We start from the raw sequence: 20,278 nt of genomic DNA, 5'->3' as shown, positions 1-20,278 counted from the left end.
GTAAAGTTACTCGAAGTAAAGTCATCCAATGTTATCCATACTAAATCACAGTAGGTGAGGAATGCACTTCCTTCCCTGATTGGCCACTAGATGGCGCCATAGTCTAAATATTTATGAAGTTCAGTTCGAGGTGGCTAGAGAGGAAGAATGAGACTGAACTCTCACTCTGCTCTTGTTTCTGGATACCACAAATGTACGCAGATATAGCAGTCACATACCCTATTACCTCCAGCGTGTCGAGTTTTGTTTGGAAAAAGAAACAAAACTACAACACTCGTGTTATGTTTTAATAAAATGTATAATGTGTAAGTTTGTACCTTGTCCGAAGGCGCATGCGTCATGACAGATACAATTTCTCAGACCGGAAGTTGGTCCATTTTTCCTCTCATGCAGTACATCTTCGTGATACATCATCTTTGATGCAACTCTCTACACACACCGACACTTGTTGGGATACATGTGTTCTGTGTGTTGCTCTGTGGGTTAGTTTACCGAGTTACCGGCAGATGAACAATCCTAGTCGATTTCTAACCTAAGCGGTAAGTGTTCTGCTTGAGGTTAGCTCATACCGACCTGTTTCCTCTGAAAGACCCTCATAGAGACTCAGTATTTACGTCTGTTACGTGGTTGTAAACTCAAAACGTAGCGCATCTTCTTCACTTGGTTAAAATGAAAGCAGTTCGGTGAACGTTGCCGCTCTGCCAACGTTTACAAAACGTTTAACCAGCTATCGCTATCTGTGTGTTTCGTGCAGCAGCTTAGGTCAACACATACAGTACAACGTGCTTAGCTTTGCTTTGTCGCATCCAAAAACTGTAGCATTTTAGCTTTTTATGCTAATTGAGCGTTGTAGCGCAGAAACAACTTGTTTCTTTGGCTCACTTCTGACGCGACGTGCCGCTAATGTTCCGGGTCCTGTTGTTCCACTGTTAACACCACGTTATTTCATCCTCACGTTGATCAACATGTGTTCTTGTTGTGTATTTAAAGAAATGCTCCAAAGATTTCCGCAGGTTGTGCTGTAGGCGGATACACAGTAAAACAAGTGAGACTTCGCCAGGACACAAACGTTTTGTTTCCTGTGCTGCAGGCACAAAGTTTAGAGGGACTTGGGCTGAAGTGAAGGTGTTTTTGTAGACGTTTATAAAATAAGAAGTCAAGAAGGTGTTCGTCAGGAACCCACAGACCACAGTCCTGTCTGGAGGGATGCATGGCTATTGTTCCAGACCTGGCACACAATCACAGCAGTGCACTGGGGAGATGAAACTTGTACAGCTGCCACACAACTGTCATCCCTGCCTCATGTTTTAACTGTAGTGGGCTGAAGTATTTCCTCATTGTCCTGACAATCAGAACCGTGGACCTGACATTTTAACCACGTGTAAGCTGAGGTGTAGTCTGGCTCAATACATCCCCCTTTAGAGAGTCTGCAATTGAAAGAAACTGTCAACTTGTCAAGGACACAGTTCTTAAAAGGCATATCAAGATTGTTTGTTTCTGCTGTGTGTGTATCAGCCAAACAGTGTTATCGTATTTGAAACTCCCAGATATGGATATTAGTAGCAGCCCCAAACGTTCAGTATTGGTTGGGCTATATGAGGATGTGACAGTGTAGGATTACGTATTGTATTTTTAATTTCATTTTAGCATCCGATAATTATTTTCCTTATAGATTAATACGTGTTTATGTGTGGTGTGGTTTTAACATTCTTGGGTCACAAACATTTTCTCAGCTCGTCTGTGAAACGAGAGATTTCATGTTTTATATGTTATTAAGTGTAAAAACATCTGTGCACAGTGTTAAGGAGGTGTTGTTGGGAGTCGATCCCCCTGCTGTATGTGCAAAGTAGATTTCTCACCTTAAATCGTCAGTTTATTACATATACAGGGAGACAGATGAGCCGACATCTGGGGCAGGTCGCACATCATCAGGCAGTGTGGTCGTGACAGCTGTAGTCAGCATCAACAGTTTAAGCAGGTAGGTATCTTACTTTGAGCTGCAACGATTAGGCCATTAATAAAACAGTCGATCGAAAGAAAAACATTTGCTGACTAATTTGACAATTGATTAATTGTTTTTAAGTCATTTTTCAAGGAAATTGTCAAACATTTGCAGGTCCAGTACAGTGTGAATGTACCTTTATGATTACGTTTATTACAAATCCAATTAGTGACCTTACCATCGCTGCACGACTACCTTCGATAATTCTGCCACTATTTTTTAAATGATCTCTTTTAAAATCATTCTTGTTATGTGGTTTTTTGCCAGCTATAATAAATCACGTCTTGAGTAGAGGAATAGAGTAGTCAGCGAGCATCTGAGCAGCTCGTACATCGTACAGTAGATCGTACAGTAACATCATCCAAGCTTTGCCCTCACTCAGTGTTTACTCTGACCCCATGTCTGAGCTCTGAAGCCAAACCAGGATCTCATGCCTCTGTTGGGTCTGTCTACTGAATCAGATGGGCCACACATGTCTGGACCTCAGTCAGTGATACACAACCTCCCTTTGACCCACTCATTAACTCAACATGCACACTCATTAACCCATACATTGTTTTATTTAGATTCATGCATGAACGTTTATGGATACAAGGACTGACATGTACACTACAGTGCATATTCACATGTGGAATACAGTAAGGAAATTTAGCTGTCCTTGTACAACACTGAGTTGCACAACCTCTGTCAGCTCTGAACCGGTACGCCCGTAGAGTGCAACAGCTTGTTGTTGTGGTGGAGACAGGTCCTCAGTTAAGATTTGGAGAGTGGGGAAAATAGTTTGATTTTTAGCATGTTTGGTCGGCCTGAGTCGCATTTTGTCTTTTCATTTTGCCAGGACCAGCTGAGGCAGGTTGGACAGTCAAGATTAGATTAAGTGCATGAACACCGGTTGTTTTACCGGTCAACCTAATACCAGTGTGACATTCATTCTGGCAGTAAAACTGAAGTTTGAAAGTGCGTCTCTTCATCTTTCCCCAGGTGCTGTTAACTTCCAGATAAGATCATAGGTGGATAAAGGAACGGCACTAAACCCAAACACCAGAAGTTACCCAGCAGTCCGAAACCACCCAGCTGGGCTGCAGGCCTCTACACGCTCCGACCGGTGAGTGATACAACTGCAGTAGTTTCGTAAGTCAGCTGACATGATTTATAGCTTGTCTGTTGTTATGAGACGCTGTAAATAAGTGCAAAAGGAGTTTTGATATATGGGCACGTCGATGTTTAGACGTCAAACAAGACGTCAGACTGCAAACAGCCACTGGAAAAGATTGATTTCGATAATGTGAATGTATCTTAAGTGGGGCGTCAGTGATTACTTTTAGGTAAGCTGACAAGAAAATGACACTGATCATACCTTTACTTCATTTCATCGTACTGTCCTCTGTCTGCACCCACTTTCCATGACACACTGCATTTGTTAGTGAAAGCTTTGGTTGACACTGCGGTCTCAGAGCGTGGGGTGAACCTGTTTTTCAGCACAGTCCAAGGACAACAAGCAGTTCAGCTGAATTTTCCTACATTTACTGTAAGTCCGTGATGTCTGTTTAATGTGAGCCCTATGACAAACTGGCATCTTTCCCAATGTATGTTTTTATGTTCATAGCTGATAAAAAGTTAAGAGGAGGAGAGATGAATGGAGTATAAAAGCTTTCTCATTCCCTGTTTTTTAGATAAAGAGGAGACTTTTCCGACAGCCAGTATCCACATGTCATGAGGCAACCATTTAAAAAAGCAGGTTTTACTTCATCTCACAACTTTTTACAGTAGATTTTATAGAAAATTACTGGATTTACTGTGTACTGTGTTTGAATAGATACTAGCTCCTGGTGTTAAAATTGTATATAACTGCATTTATACATTTGTCTAGTTTTGCGGTACCAATAGGGATGGGTTTCAATTGTCAGTTCCATTTTGGATTCAGTTCCCGGTCCAGTAAATATCTGGATTTGTTTAACTCAGATGCTAATGATGCTAACTCCTCGCTCCTTGTTACTAGAGAGATGGAACATAGAACAGAGGTGGGAGGTGTCTCTTTTCACTGGACTGTCACTGCTAAAAATGACAGACATCACCAGCAGCAGATTAGATTACCTGTGACTAATTAACATTAATTTGATGAATTAAAAGTTAGTCTGTTGTCTGTCCCGTCCCATCTTGAAAAATGGGCAAATTTAATTTATACAGTTGTTTGTGTCCGTTTTTATGTCCTGTTTTTTTGCAGCAACTGTGTGTAGGCTACTCTGTGACAAGATAAATCAAAAGTCTTTTTTTACCAGCAGATCAGCTGAACAGATGAGTGCAGCACACATTGTTCTGCACACAGACAGTTCTCTCTGTATGTTATTCATTTCCCACCAGTATTGCTTTCATTTTTCATGCAGTTCTGTTGAATAAGGCATCTTCTGGTACTGTCATGGCACAGAATAAATGTAAAATCAGTCTCTTTCAGCCTTTTCAATGCTCTGAATTTGAATAACAACCTATAGTTTGTGTTATCTAAATGCAAATATCTATAAATGTTATGTTGTGTACAGATGCACGCAGGTTGTACAGAATGTGTTTACACCTACTTTAGATACCAACACAATGCAAGCCAGACGCGGTCGAGCAGATCCGATCACATTCCAATCATGACGCAGATATACCAACATTTTTGCGCTCTCTGTAGTATGTGTCACGTCATAGTGTTACCCTTCACCACACTCGCCATGATCGTTGTCCCTGTGCCCATTATTCCTCTACCAGGTGAGGCTGCTCTTTCTGCATGTGGTCAATCCATGATGGCACTCTTGGTCAGTGCCCTTGCCAAGAATGAATTTGTCTTAAATAGTCATGATATGCAAGCAACTGAAATGAGTTGTCGTCGCTTAGTGTCTACACAGATTTAAAGAAACCAGTAGAGGTAGTTTGGGTATTTGATTGGGATGCCTTCTAGATGCCTCCATGTGATATTCCCTTTGGAGGTATTCCAGGAGATCCCAGGCAGGGTACACAAACGGAGGGGATTATACATCCCATCAGACTGGGAATCCCCAAGCAGGAGCTGCAGGAATTAGCTAAGAGAGAAGCATCAGGCTATTTGCGTAGCCTACCACCACTGCAACCCAGTCCTAGATAAAGATATAGGTAATATAATGTATTACACAATGATAAATGGTCATACAATCATACTGTACTAAGTATGATGTCTAAAATAAATTAACTAAACTACATTTAATAACAAGGTAGTTATGAAGAAAAAGCTCAGTAAAGACCTTTCTTTGAAGGACAACTGGAAAAATATTTCATATCACAGGAAGGTGTGAAGCAATTTTATCATGGTGAGATTAAGAGTGTCCTCACTTCTGGAATAAATATGGTATAGAAATATGGTATATATATAGATAGATAGATAGATAGATAGATACTGCATATACAATGGTATATACCATAGATGGTTTGCTGTACTGATAGCCTCCCCATGCGAATGCTTGTTTCAAATATGTATTTTTTATTATAAAAGATGAATCACTTGTTGTATGTCCCTGGGTGATTACTGTAGATGTGAGATTTTTGTTTTTGTTTTGTGTTTACTCACCAAACCAAATTTCTATTAACTACGTCAAAAAGTATTGAAAGTAATTATAAAGTGCGTAGTGAATGGCACAAACTGTGAGTAGTGAGCAGAATGAGAGCAGTCGACGTGTTCCTTGTACTGGTGTAATGACCACGGAGGAATTCAGCCAGGACTGACAGCATTGCATCACTTGTGGTGGTTGGTTTTCTTTGGCTCTGTTTCCTTATCAAACACAGACACAGTGTGGGAAACAGTGTCTACATTTGTCCTTCAGTTTTCCCAGGATAGATAGTTTGAATTGTTGGCATTCCTCATTGAAACCAAGGAGACGGCTATACTGAAGCTACTTAAGCCCCCTGCTCATAATGAAAATATTGAACAAATCAAATTAGAGACAGATTTTCTTTATTTGTTTATATTTGCCTTTATTGCTAAGTTAATTTTGAATAATGAGACTGGAGAGGTTGAGACAACCTGCGGGGGATGACATGCAACACATGCCAGATCTGACCCTGTAATATCACAGTCACATGGTCTGTGCCTTTAGCCCAAAAAGCTGTCCGGATGCTCCGTATAAGGCAAATTCAAAGACAAATGCTCAAACGATATTTCCATGATGCCCTGTGAAGTAGGAATTCTAAATGTTAAGGCATGTCCTTCATTTCCTTCACTAGTGTACAGACAAATATCACATCCCACCCACCCTCAGTGTACAGAGCTCTGCAGTTGTTCCTTGGTGCCTGTTCTCTGCTCAACATGAGTGGCTTAGTGGCTGAGATCAAACAGAATCATCAACTGTCAGCCTCATGCTTCCCACAGACATGCTGGTGACAGCCTGAACAAGGGAACATAATGTGATGCTCACTGCCCTCAGGAGCAGGCCTGGCACACTGCAGCCCCTCACTCCATTCCATTCATTAACGGGCCATTTTGAGCGTAGTGTTTGTGTTGTTTTAATGCTCACTAATTAATTGATGCCAATCGGTTTCAGGTTATTTACAAAGATCACCCAGCTAAATTTCACCTATTCTTCAAATGTAACTTCTGGCTGCAAACGTCAGACTATTCAGGCCAGGCTTTTCTGCAGCCTGTGGTGTTATCATCCAAAAATATATAGGTTGAACACAACTTTAGTATATTTCCTTATTTACATTGTCTACGTGCCCAGGGACTGAACCTAGCTAATGACTACATCTGATACAAAACATCTCTTTTCTTGAGATACATGTCTGTGTACACTGTGACTTAGTGCTTTACATTTAGTCTTTTTTTATCTTCTTTATTTTAAATCAAAGATATTTTGACAGTTTTCTTTACAAGGGGTTACGTCATTTATATGTTCTTATACAGTATATCTGAAACATTTAACATGAAAATATGTATCTAAAATCTAAAATAAGACTAAAATTGGTTATATGTAGGTTCAGATTACATAAACATACATGTCCAGTCCAATATACATTGGAAAATATTCATAGCATTGATCAAAAAATACTAATAATTTGTCTGAATTTAAAGCAGTCATAGTAGACTACCTCAGGGTATCACCTGCAGTCCAGTTCCTTAAGTATATGATCCCTCATTTTTCGATCTTAATGTTCCCCCATTAAATCCATTAGTTGTGTCCATCTTTCTAGAAAAAAATCCCACTATAATTTCAGCATATAGGTAATTTTTCCATTTTTAAAAATACTAGACTTATTTGCAAAATATATCCCACTCATTATAGTTTCATTATAAAAAGAATGTACCACTTTTATTGATTTTAAATTTTCAGCTGTAAGTGAAAGCGACAATACTTGTCCAAACTGAACTAAAATTAAAGAAAATCAAAAAGTAGCTTTAGTTCCTTTCAGTGTACGTGGGGGTACCCACTGATATTTCGAAACCTTCTTGAATTTGAAGATATGACTCGATGTCTGAACCAGTGCCAACAAGTCAAACCACCTGAGTAACATCACTCAGGGGTTTTCCTCTGACTGTACACTGTAACTCATAGAGCTAGAAAAAAACATTTCAAATACTGTATCAGAGTTTAACAGAACACTCACATATCAGATCAATTTGACATATAAAACTTCAGTAATTTTGTGCTGTTTATTTAGAGCGCTGTCCGATTTCATTAGCTTCACTTAACATTTCCTGTTCTAGATTATTTGCATATGCATTTGCATAAAGTAAACAGCATGTACATAAAACATGGACAGATTCATCCAGGATTTTTCAGTTGTTTGCCCTAAAGATCATAAAATCACTTCTCCTCTGTCTGCCTGCCTGCCTTATTAAGTTTGTTAGAATCTGATTTAATATCTTCTAATTGTAATTGATTCGCCTCGTTTCATGTTATACAACATAAAGGGATTACCTAGGATGAAAGCCCCCGCACAAGTCTCGTGTGTCTGAGTGAGCCTTCAGTCCATAGATGACTGAGTACTGACACCTGCTCCTCTGATTGGTCGGATGACTTTCTCTGACCTGTGAGTCACCAAGGCTATGCACTGCCAGCCTGTCTGATGTGTTAGATCATCACAACGGCTGGCATTAAATCTGTTGACAGACTGTAGTGAAATCTCTTCCTCTCTGCAAGCACTTCATTATTTGCTTTTAAATACACAGGCTCTGGTGACTTATGCTGTGTATTTGTTACTATGCAAATTATCATCTTATTGTGGTGAAGAGTCCAATAAACAGTCTTTGTCACATCCTTTTCATTTACCTTCTCCCTTTCCCTTCAATACGATCTGCATCCGTCACTGCACCCTCCTGTTGGTATGCCTAGAAAGCCACATCCCTGTGCGGCCTCTCAGTCAAATGTCAGCTGTCCGAAACAGCTGGCTGTTATTACTCAACTCTGTGGGTGTCTGTCTGTAGATCTGTCTGTATGGCATGAATTCCCTCAATTAAGGTCAGATAGAAAAAGACCAACTGCTAGCATCTAACAGTCTGGTGATGGGCTTCAGGGCCTGAATACAGCCAAATATATCTTCCCTCATGCTCGATCAGAAAGGATTGCAGTGGAGTCTGTACTGCATTTAGCTGTCAATAGCCTTTAAAATGAGCACTACTATGAACCAGAAAAGCCTTCCAGTGTGTCTGTCAATCATTACAGGCACATTGTCGAGCATTGTTAGAACCCACATGGCGTTATTTTGAATTGTGGTCAAGAAGTGGAATGAGAATGATAAAATATAGAATGTTTCTGCTTGGAGTGTGTCTGTCTTGATCCCGACTTGCTCTGACGTCATGCACACGCGGGCAACGGTAATCTCACGGGATCGAGACGGCTGCAGTGTTTTGAGCCAGGCACTGCAGTTGCTCTCCGCCAACTGAAAACGCCTGGCTGTTGCCTGGCCTTACAGCTCATTGGCTTAGATGTTGACTCAACTATATGACGTCTTATAGAAACTTTTTCTTTTTGCTGAATTGGAGAGATTTTGATCGTATTTGTCTGATTTTGAAGGTAGTCTATTCTGTTAACTGAATACATGCTGTGTGGTCGGTGTGGAGACTAAATAGATCACATTTATATTTTAAACAGCACACAATAAATAATTGTTGTCTATATAACATTTGACTAATTTACATCGGCCTGTAAAATATTTAACAACACCAAAAACTTGTGGGAAGTGGTGTGTGAGGATTCAGATGTGAAGCCCTGACGATATAAATATGTGACAGATTGATCATGAAATCTATTGTCTTTGTATTTTTTTTTTTTCATTTGTGTTTGAGTTTTAATGTATTCCATTTATTAATGTAGCCTGAGAGGGACTGAGAGGTCTGGTCAGATGATTTATAAACAGCATCAAACTAATACGATGCTGATTTACATGAGAATTTATGTAAAATGGAGGTTGATCTATGAACAGAAATCATAGATCGCCTGTGTAGAGTATTAATAGGCTGTGGTGTCATAATTAACAACTGAAGACTGATAACATTTTAAATCAATGAGAATCAGATCTCACAGGATGTGAGTGTTTCTGTGACCTCCTGTACAGACTGAAGTCTGCTGGAAAACTGTCCGACTTCATCGCAGCTTTTTGGCTCTGCCTCCTGCTGCCGCCGCCTGGTCTCGTCCGCTATCCAGCAAAGGCGCAGTTCATCTCGAAAAAGCCTCATGGCTACAGTTGTATTGAAGTTAGTCAGTTTTTTGGAAAACACAAAGATGCAGAAGCTCCAGAAAAACAACTTTTATCATCATCTCAAACGACAGAAAAGAAGAAAAAGTAACCACATCAACTGCAAAGGACACAATGTAAAAAGGAACCAAACATGAGTACATATTGGTGTGGCTTTCCAACACAGGAGACGGCTCCGGGCGAGTAAAAAGATGCAGTTTGATGCTGAACTCGAAACCTTACTATAACAGTCAGCCTAAAGCTTTTCAAATGGCGTGATGTGACTGTTTTCTTGTTAATGTAGCATTGCTAAGACTGAGCTAATTAAGCTATAATGTAATCTATAAGCCTGATGTGAAGATTATAAATTAGAATTATTTTGACCGGTTGTCAGAGTTTCTACAGTTTAGTTGAGATCAGCGTAGTCATGCTCTGCTGTCAGTTGGCTGTAAATAGCAATTTCTTGCTCCGGCTACGTCTTCCACCCCCATAAAGAAATGACCAGGGCCTACGGAGCTGGAAGATCCTGCTTTATCAAGCATTGGGTCTAATGATAGTAACAAGTCTAAAGTGACTGAAGAACTTACTTATTCATACTTTTGTAAAGCATGTGCTCTGTGAAAACCATGTGGCTGTCTTTTCTCTGCAGGCCATGTTTCCACTATGTCACAATATAAGATTGTAAGTTATCTACACAACTGTTTCTTACTATCTCCCTGAAAGAGGACAGATGGCACTGTGATGTGTTATATTACAAAGGTCCTATTGATCATATCTTAGAGTTACAGAGGGCTATACAAAAAACATAAAAACACTACAGTGTTCACTAGGGTTGGCCCATGGACGATGACATCGTCATCATTGACTGCTGATCCCTGACCATCGTAACATTGTGATTTAAAAGGCTCCCCACCAGAGAGTTGTTGTTTGTGATATGTGGAGAGGAAATGAAAAGAACTATGGTGCTGCTCAGTGCACTAACATTACGTCTCCATGTCCCGTTTATTATTTTCTTATTAAACCAGCTCAGTTAGGCGAACCCAAGACACTAGGTTAAATATGTGGCAGCAGTGGTTTTTTTTCCCACGGGCCGCTAACAGGAGATGGTTTCCGGGGTAGTAGTTTCAGGGTGAGACAGTTGGAGATTAATGTCAGAGCAACAGTGGGAAACTGTGGCGGCTACAGTGGTGAGCTAATACCCAACTGCTGCCTTACGACAACTCTGAGGGGACACACTGCCTCAAATTCATAAACAACGATGTCATCGTCCATCATGATGTTTCACTGTAGACATCGTCATGTGCCAGTTTCGGTAGACATCGCCCAACCCGAGTGTTCACATAGATCATATTACTGTTAACACAAAACAATGTGTCTGAACCTTTGTCTTTTTTAGGACCAAAATTCCAGTCCAGCCACCCCCATTGATGAATTACCACCCTGCACTTTATTCTCATCTGCAGCTGGTCCCATCAACAAGCCCCCAGTGGACTTATGTCTCTATACATTACATTAGTTGACATCTTTGACCATCATCCCATGACACATATTCTCTAATCTGTGAACTTTTGCACATCCCATGATGAAGAGGTTCTCACGAAACTACTGTATATAGCTTTGTGATTTTAAAAAATACATACTTGCAATGATATTTATTATAGTATTTCCTTATATTTTTATTGTGATTTTTGTATTCTATATTCATGGTCTTGACCGATGCAGTCATTAGCCTTCTTTGCACTGATATTTTGTTTTTGCACTACAACATTTGTATTTATCGCTGGTTTCTTGTACCTTTTGTAATAAATGGCAGATCATGAAAGGTGATTTTTGTTGGCAATAATTGAAATGAAACATGCCAACCTGCTGGAAAGGCTTTTGTGCCGGCTTTACTCAAATGTGGGTTACAACGGTCGTTTAGTATGCTTACACAGACCTCTTTGTTACACCAATATAATGAGCTGTTCTTAGAATATAGTTTTAATGTATACCTCCACAAGTTTTATTAAGCAGTTATTGTGTAACAAAAGAATGCAACAATAAAACTAAGGAATGGTAAATATATGGGTAAATAAATTCATACATAGTAATTATTTCGATCTTTACACTTTTGACAACTTGCAACAATGAATTTGCACAATTCGCAATGTGCAATTCGCACATTGCTCCTTTCAAAGGTGATAATATGTCAGCATTGTGTTTACAGCTTGTTTCCACTGGCCAAATATTGCCGCCAAATGAAGCGATTCTTCTGTAATACTGATTTTGACACATTTAACTAATTGAAAAAAACACAGCACTTGGTACGCATGCATTAGCATGCAAGTAGAAAATAAGCTTTGTAAATGTGTCTGCACTTTGTCAGCAATAATCATTTATGAAACGGGATGCTAGCACCAGTTGCAATCCATGTGTAAGCAGTAAATCTGTTTAGTGAAATGGGCCCCAGTATCCCAAAGATACCCTCAGTACTTAGAGCTAAAGTAAAAGACCCCATTCCCAAATGCAAATGGACGCACTGGAGACTTATTGATAGACACCTCTGTCAGCACCACCCAGGTGCTCAAAATCAATGTGGAACATCTGCCCCAGCGGGCAACATACCATGATGCATCCATTTATGAACTGCCTTAATGGGCAGCAGCTGTGGCATTTCACAGTGATCTCTGTTTGTCTATGTGTCATTCTGCCTGCTCAGAGTGTGGCTTCAAACTTACCGTAAACACAGCATGGGCTTTGCATTGCAAAAGGTGATCGATAAGTTCATGGCCTATGGTAGAAGGAAAACAGTTCCCTTCACGTGCACTTCAACTCTTTGACTGGTTATGCCGGAAGTTTAAAGTTAATAACTTCTATGGTATTTCTGTTTCGGGTTATTAAAAATAGCAAGACAGCACTGTCTGAGACAACGCTCCATTGGCAAAGCAATCAGTAACAGTAGCTGTTTCCAGTTGTTGTTGCTAATATCAGATGTTTGTGTAATCTTCTGCAACAGCTGCTAAATTTCAGTCTGAGACATATTTGGTGTCCATGTCATAGACTGAGACAGACTAATAGGCAGTGAAGAAGAAACAGACCGCACATATTTTATGAAGCTGTGAGTGATCACACAGATATACGCATACAGGTAAAATCACACAAAGACATACAGCATTGTACACAGGCAGACAGACAGCTGAGTGAGAGTTCAACAGTTCGTTAAAAGTATGCATTTTTAATTGAATACACCCTTAAACCCTACACTCCATTACCTCACCAGCTACACATTGATACCCCTCAGCCAAGGTCAGAGGGATTGTCAGAATTGGGGGCATCAGTAGCTGTCTGTTGTGCTGGGGGAGCCGAGACGAGTTGCTAAGCTTCACTGACGGGCTTTGGCTTCACGCCCTGGCTGGCCAAGAGTCCATGGGCAAGCCCTGAATTAGCACGGGGCTGTCCCGCAATGTGTGAATGCCCATCACTGTCAGTCAAGTGTGAATACCCGGGTATACAACTGATTTCACAGGGATGTTTATGGACCTAGGACACCTGTTATTTTAACCTGTTGAGTATGATCTCCTGGGTGTCCATACAGTCATAGGGGAACATTCACAGATTTGACATATATAGGATGAGCAATTGATTCTGGCGAGTATGAAAGAATGGGCATAAAAATAAGAGTCTGATAAACTAGAAACACTGTGATAGAAAGGTACAGACAGAGCAGAATTAAAGGGAAACTTTGCCCATTTCCAGCCAGCTTTGTATCAGTGTTGGTAGTTTTGCAAATGAACAATTGTAAACTTCTCTCCATTTGGGCTGCACCCAGAACCCCCGCTATTTTGCCAGCAAAAGTCACAAAACAAAACAAAACACGTCATCTGGGGGATTTTAGGACTGTTGTTTCCACTTCACATTGTTCTTCTGCGTTTTTGTATTGCGCATCCACAGACACAAAGAGTTGAGAGAGCAAGCCGCCCCTCTGTCACTCTCTTGTATCAAGTGAGAGGTGTCTCACCAAACTCCGATCAATCTGTCAATACCAGGCAGTTCTGATAAACTACAAACCAAGATTCTGGTTCTACACCGCCTATTTCTCCCCTAAATTGTTTCAGAAATATATTTTACCGTGCTGTTTAGCTGCAATAAAGAAGGATTGTGGACCAGAATTGGCTGCAATGTTGTTTCTGTACTGTGGACTGTGAGGCTGAAAAAACTCACACTGTTTAATCTTAAATTGAGATTGATCATCTTAAATGTTTCTCACTCACTATTCCAAGAGAAGGTATGAATTTCCTCTCCATACCAACAGTGAGAGGACAAACAGACCAAAGCAGCATTGATCAAATATGAACCACAATCCTGTTTATTGTCTGTTTCTCTCAGAAAATGTTTTCAACAACACATTTTAGTGTACTGTTGATACTGTTACCCGTTGCAAAATGGGCACAGAGCCCAAACCAAGCATTGCTCGACTCGTACGTCACCCGTGTTTATTGGTCCAGTGTGGCACGGTACATTCTTGTTGTAGGTTTTCTAGCTTTACCACAGCTCCTTTTCTCTGTTTACCCTGGTCATGTTCAGAAATATTTGCATCTTTTTACTGCATAGACAGCCCAGTCGTATGCAAAGCCCATCTTTCCAACATTTAAATATACAAATAATATAGAGGGAAATTAGTCTCAAAAGTAGTGAGAAATGTGTCTTTTATGATCCACAAATACGTTTTAGCTAACAAAAATACATTTTGAGACCCAGAATTTATTCAGAAAGCGGCATAAATCTTGTTTGTTTTGTTTTTTGTGGATCATGAAACACATTTTTGAACTGAAACGCTATTCAGACTAATTTTGCTCCGTAAAATAGCACAGATTATAACTTTAGATGATTCTTCCAAAGCTTACCGACACTTGTGGAGATAAGCCCTCTGCCGTAATGATGATCATAATTGATTGCATACTGGATTCTTCTCTTTTTTCTCATTTTGTATCAAACAAAACTTCTTGATAATTACCTACTAATTTCAGTGAAGATTTTCCCTTCACCTTTTTATTTTCTATCATCTTGGTTTTGCCATTTGTTAAATGTAAGCCACATTTATCACCATAATTGAATTGAATTACATTCACTAACCTTTTTATGATGCAGGTGAATAAACACACGTAAATGCAGACGACCTCACAACCACACAGGTTCGGCCCACATTGTCTTTATGTAATGTTTCAGTTTGCCACCCAGTGTGCTTTAGAGGAGAAGCAGGATGAAAGCTTCTTGGAGCGACAGTTATGAGAGGAACGGTAATGAGTGGGCTGGAAACCGTGACAGCCGGTCTGCCGCAAGTAGGGGAGTGCGAGAGATAGAGTGAATAAGAGGAGGGGGTTACACGTGGGAGTATACCACAGCAAATATGGTAAGAAGACAACACGATGCAGCCGCAGCCCAGATTTTATTCAGCAGATGAGCGAATGAGCAAGGAAGCGTGTCTCGTCCAGACACCCACACTGCCTGGGCTGGTGTCCAAGGAGATTAGCAATACATTGTTACGTCTTTCTCTGTTTCTCTCTCAGTGTTAGTTTGTTTTTAATACACTGTACCTTGTATTTCTTTATATATCCATTCCAGAGATATTAGATAATAGGCCTGGTGAAATTCCTTCGTGCTAGTCTTTCTTATGTGACAAACATACTCACCATCTCTTGTGTTGTTGCAAAGTGTAGTCCTGATAATATTAATTCACCCCCTACTTCTTGGGATACAGGGCCAGCTACTGTGGTGCACCTGTTTAGTACTGCTGTAGTATTATAAAAAGGGCAAAAGTTTACCTCTGCTCCAAGGCTGCAACTAGTGGTTATTGTTATTGTCAATTAATCTGTTGATTATTTTCTCAATTACTCGATTAGTAGTTTGGTCTATAAATTGTCAGTGTTTCCCAAAGCCAAAGATGACGTCCTCAGATGTTTTGTTTTGTCCACAACCACAAGATATTCAATTTAGTGACATAGAGGAGTAAAGAAACCAGATAATATTTACATTTAAGCAGCTGGAATCTGAGAATTTTGACCATTCCTCTTTGAAAAAATACTCAAACCGATTAACCAATTATCAGAAAATCAGTTAATTGTTGCAGCTCTTCTCTGCTCTTCTTTTTTTGAGCCACTCACATAGTGAGTAGTCCCTCCCACCGAGGATTTGTGGAGAGACGCGAGGAAACCATGGGAGGACAGAGGAGACGAGGAAATATGTGACGAATATGATGACGGCAGATCCTAGCTGGATCAGCTGTCAGTCAGCTTTAACAGCTGCAGAGACTTTTGACGAATTTGTGCCAAAAATGCCATTATCTATATATTTTTTTAATAATAACACAGAACTAATAATTGTCGAGAGATTCAAATAATCGATCAAGTTCAACTGTGAGTTCAGTTCCTTTTTACCTAATTTCCCCTAGGGGATTAATAAAGTTATCTATTTCCTTCTTGCAATTTTAATCACTCATTGGACATGTCGGGATGTGATGCTCCTGCTGATATCTTGGTTATTCATTTTCGTGCAAACAAAGCTTCTGTTATACAAATTAACTTCTTCTGGATATTTATGAACACACAACCTTAAAGTATAAACTGCACCTGTGATTTTCTGTCTGTTACCTGTAACAAACTGCGCATGAAGAACAAGCTGCAGTCTGTGTTGATACTGTGTACCGTGTCTGCTCAGAGGAACATCCATCTCAACTGGCAGAACGCATTTATATTATTTATTCATCGTTGGCCTCTGTATTCAGTGATATTTTGATTGTGAAATCAGCATTTATAACCCAGAATGTGATTATGGTGTCTTTTGAACACTGGAAACTATATTTAGACTAAATGTTTATGGGAAAATTGTAACACATCAAACCCAACACTCAGGAATGATCAGCCTCGAGTGCGTAAAACAGACCATGAAAAGAAAAATGTTTGTAATAAGTTAAGAAAGTTGTTTGTGGTCCTTTAGTTCACCTACAGTCAGGCTGTCACATTTTAACTCGGTGATGAATCAGAAAGCGAACAAGATATAAAACCTGATGGTGACACACTTGAGTTTAATCTGCAATCTGTCTTCACTCCGATATGAGACTCAAGTGATGTTGTGATGTATCAGATCAGTCTGATCCACTGCAGCGTCCAATCAGTGACTAAGGGTACCCCCCTTAGTCAGCCCGTAAAAAGACATCCATGAAGGCTGCTCTCGTGTCCTCGCTCATCGCTCCTCAGAGATCACCTCTTGCTCCTCGCTCCTCTGTGCACAAATAAGAGCATTGGCACGGCCTGCAAGATGGCGGACAGGAACGACTTCCGGTTCAAGTGAGGAAGCCACAAATAAGAGAAATGAGACACACCTAGTGTCCTCCTGTGCATGCAGAGTCTGATCTGCTGGTAGCTGCTCCACAATGCGAGCTACCATGATCACAGCCTGTAACGATGGCATGGCACAGTTGGTTTCCCACACAGCAAGAATAGCACAGTGAACATTTCTGTGTCAAGAGGAAACACTGAGAGAGACCAGGGAAAGCAAACTTTACGACACTTAAGTTAAATGTGGTAGCTCACTACTAAAACATGATTAGGCCCTTGAATTACATAATATCCTTGTTCAGCTGTGAGTAACAGTGGTGATTGGTCATTTATAAGGATGTTTTGGCCTCATGAATATAACAGAAATTGAGCCCACGAGCTTGCTGGTAATGAAATGTTAATCTCTTGAGTTATAGTCTTCTTGCTCATTTGACACTGTCGCCAGTGTTTGATGTTTTGTATGAATGCACACACATACATACACACACAGAGGGTTTTTTTTAACCCTCTATTATTTTATCCTAGTTGAACATTGTTCTGGTTTTTACACCTGATTCTAGCTGATGTTTCTTACCTACCATCTGCATGGAGCATGTTGCCATGGCATCAGTGAAAGGGCTGAGGTCTCCCTGTTGTCACATTTTGTTCAAAGACAACCTGAGCTCTCCAGCCCCTCCGCTTTTCTGTGTCTCTCAGTACATTTATTTTCCGTTCCGTCTCTAACTCTTCCACCCTGAGACTGAAACCATGTGTCTCCACAGGGGAGCGGACCACTTCCTTACAGACCATCTTTACAAAAGCCAAAATGGAAGCAATAAAGAAGCCACACCGCTAAACTGGTTTAAAGATAATTTTTTATGTGCTAACATATTCCCACATAGTTCTATTTCAGTAACTCTGTTCCGTTTCCATCAGAGTTTGTGATGCCTGATTACAATAATATCATTAACACTATTTGCTTGCTACTGGTCTGTTTAAATGGCTCGGATCTGGATTTTTAGACATCAAGTTGTTCTATTTTTAGGTTTGTTTTAGCTCTTTTCTTTTTTTCCCTGTACTGTAACATCAGAGTTATTGAGTAATTTTGTTATTGAGCAGAAGTTGCATTCCATATACGGTTGTCAGGAAGGCCAACCTCTAGGTCAGTAGAGTTTGTGCAATTTCACAAATGGTGTGCGAAATATGCCTGAACCCAGGACAATCGGTGATGTTACACATGTATCTTTGTCTTTGTGAGAGAGCAGGCGCGTGAGAGTGAGAGCATGAATGTGCATAAACTCTACTGCTTCTGCTTTTACTCATGGGACTACTTAAATTGCCCTCAGCCAAACCAGCTCTCACAGAACCAGGGGAAATAATGCCCTGTGATTCAGCAGTGGATTGAGGCAATTGTTCCAGGAATGTATTTTGATGGATTGACTATTATCCATGGTACAAATCCTAGCTTTTTCTCAGGAAGCAATCTCTCTCCTGCCTTGGTGTGTGATTGTAAGGTGTAAGCTGAGTTATTGAAGAAAACAATAGTGGTTTTGTCACATGTCTTGAAAAGACGAGAAATGTTTGCTTCCATATCGGCAAATCTATTGTAAGATATTTATGGAGAAGCTCCCTAACATAATTACACTAAAAATGTTGCTAAAGTGTGATTATGTGATAAAATGTGTGTCTATTTATCTTTAAAAGTGCAAAACCTCCCCACTGAGTAACTATTCTGGACAAGCCGCAGCAGCAACACCTCCTGTGTGGCGTTATAGTTGGAGCTGTTACGGAGGCCCCTTAGCAGGGTTCTTCCCAAAGAATGAAGCTATGGTGCTGCACCATTATGATCATACAAAAATAAACATTTAAAATGTGTCTCGCTCACTCTTCCATTAGAAGGTACTGAATGAATTTCCTCTACACACTAATACTGAGAGGACAGACAGACAGACCGACAAAGGGTTTATCTGTCACAGAGCCCGGGTTTAAATCTGATTAATTGAAATTAAAAGTGTTGAAAGTGCCTCAAATCAGCGAATTGTGTTTGTGGATTTATCGTCAGAGAATTTTGTGCCAATCCATCTTGTAGATGTTGAGATATTTCACAGGAAAGGAAAGCTTTGAACTGCTGGTGAGGCTAGGGGACAAGTCACATGTCAGGGGATCACCAGAAGGGTGATGACAATCAAACAACCATGAATGTCTGTAGCCTCTTTCATGTCGAGCCTTCCAGTCGAGATATTTCAATCTGGACCATAGTGGTGGGAAAACAGACCGACACTACCATTTTAGCATGACTGAAAACAGCAAATAATTGATTGTTTAAGTATTTACACCCTTACAATGACTCAGTTAAATCAGTGATGGTGCAGCCAGTTGTTTTCATAAGTCTCATAATAAGAACAGATAATCTTTGGCATGCTCTCTGCAGTAATACTCTCAGTGCTAGAAGTGGCAGTAACATTAGTGGCAGCTTTGTCTCTCATTGGTATTTGGTTAGAAAATATGTGCCACAGTAAAACCAGTTCCAGCTGTTTTGAACAACTTTGCTCCTGAATGCAGGATTGGCAGGTTTAACGGCATTTTGGGAATTTTCTTCTTCTTCTTTTTTTATCTTTCTTGTTAGGGCTGCAACTAATGATTATTTTCATTATCAGTTGATTTTGGGATTATTTTCACGTATAATCCATTGATCCTTTAGTCAAAATGTCAGACTGGTGTAAACTGTATACCTGATTGCATGGAACTAATTGGCATCATTCCCTTTCCTTTCCTTCCCTTTTACAAATTAGCTAAATGGTGTGTTACGCACACACAAACTCCCTCTCACACACATGCAGAGTATTCAGTTTGTCTGCAGAGTATGCGGTTATCACGCTGTGCCCTGCCTGAAAAGATGTGTTTCAGGCAGGGCATGGGCTTGGGGAAATGAGAGAAAAGGAAGATCAGGAGCTGTTATGTTTCTCAGGAACTGCAACATGGAAGGAAGATAGCTTTCTTCATACTTTCCTCTTACTTTCCCCTAACCCTCTATCACCAAACAGGAAAAAGCCTTAATGGCATCAGCTTGTGCTGCAATAGCTGAGAAAAACACTTTGTACTTGCAAAAGCACGTTATGTGCATTAATATTTAGAAGGAATAACAAGAATTAAAGTTATTGTGAAATGACTCAGCTCTGTGGTAAATGGAACAATAATAAACTGAAGTCCTATATTCTTAAATAAATAACCATTGTCAGTGTGACAGCCTCCATTTACTGCTCATTGCACATTATAGTCATATGATGAGCTGTTCCTGTTCCTG

The 20,278-nt window shown here is 40.1% G+C and overlaps 1 protein-coding gene across 2 annotated transcripts in view; it reads left to right on the top strand.

Annotated features, from left to right (window-relative positions):
* Nucleotides 1–405: 405 nt before the first annotated feature.
* ncalda (neurocalcin delta a) overlaps nucleotides 406–20,278 on the top strand; it is a 79,683-nt gene continuing 59,810 nt past the window's right edge. The window contains exons 1-3 of one of the 2 annotated variants that reach the window (XM_084356683.1): nucleotides 407–539; nucleotides 1,889–1,978; nucleotides 2,984–3,107. The gene's annotated coding sequence lies outside the window, so the exon portion shown is untranslated. Of the gene's footprint in view, nucleotides 540–1,888; nucleotides 1,979–2,983; nucleotides 3,108–20,278 lie in introns of both variants that reach the window. The other variant, XM_084356684.1, reaches the window with a different exon arrangement.

This window comes from Pagrus pagrus (genome assembly GCF_965226575.1).
Source record: "Pagrus pagrus genome assembly, chromosome: 7".
Classification (NCBI taxonomy): domain Eukaryota; kingdom Metazoa; phylum Chordata; class Actinopteri; order Spariformes; family Sparidae; genus Pagrus; species Pagrus pagrus.
This window is presented reverse-complemented; position numbering and strand designations above follow the sequence as displayed.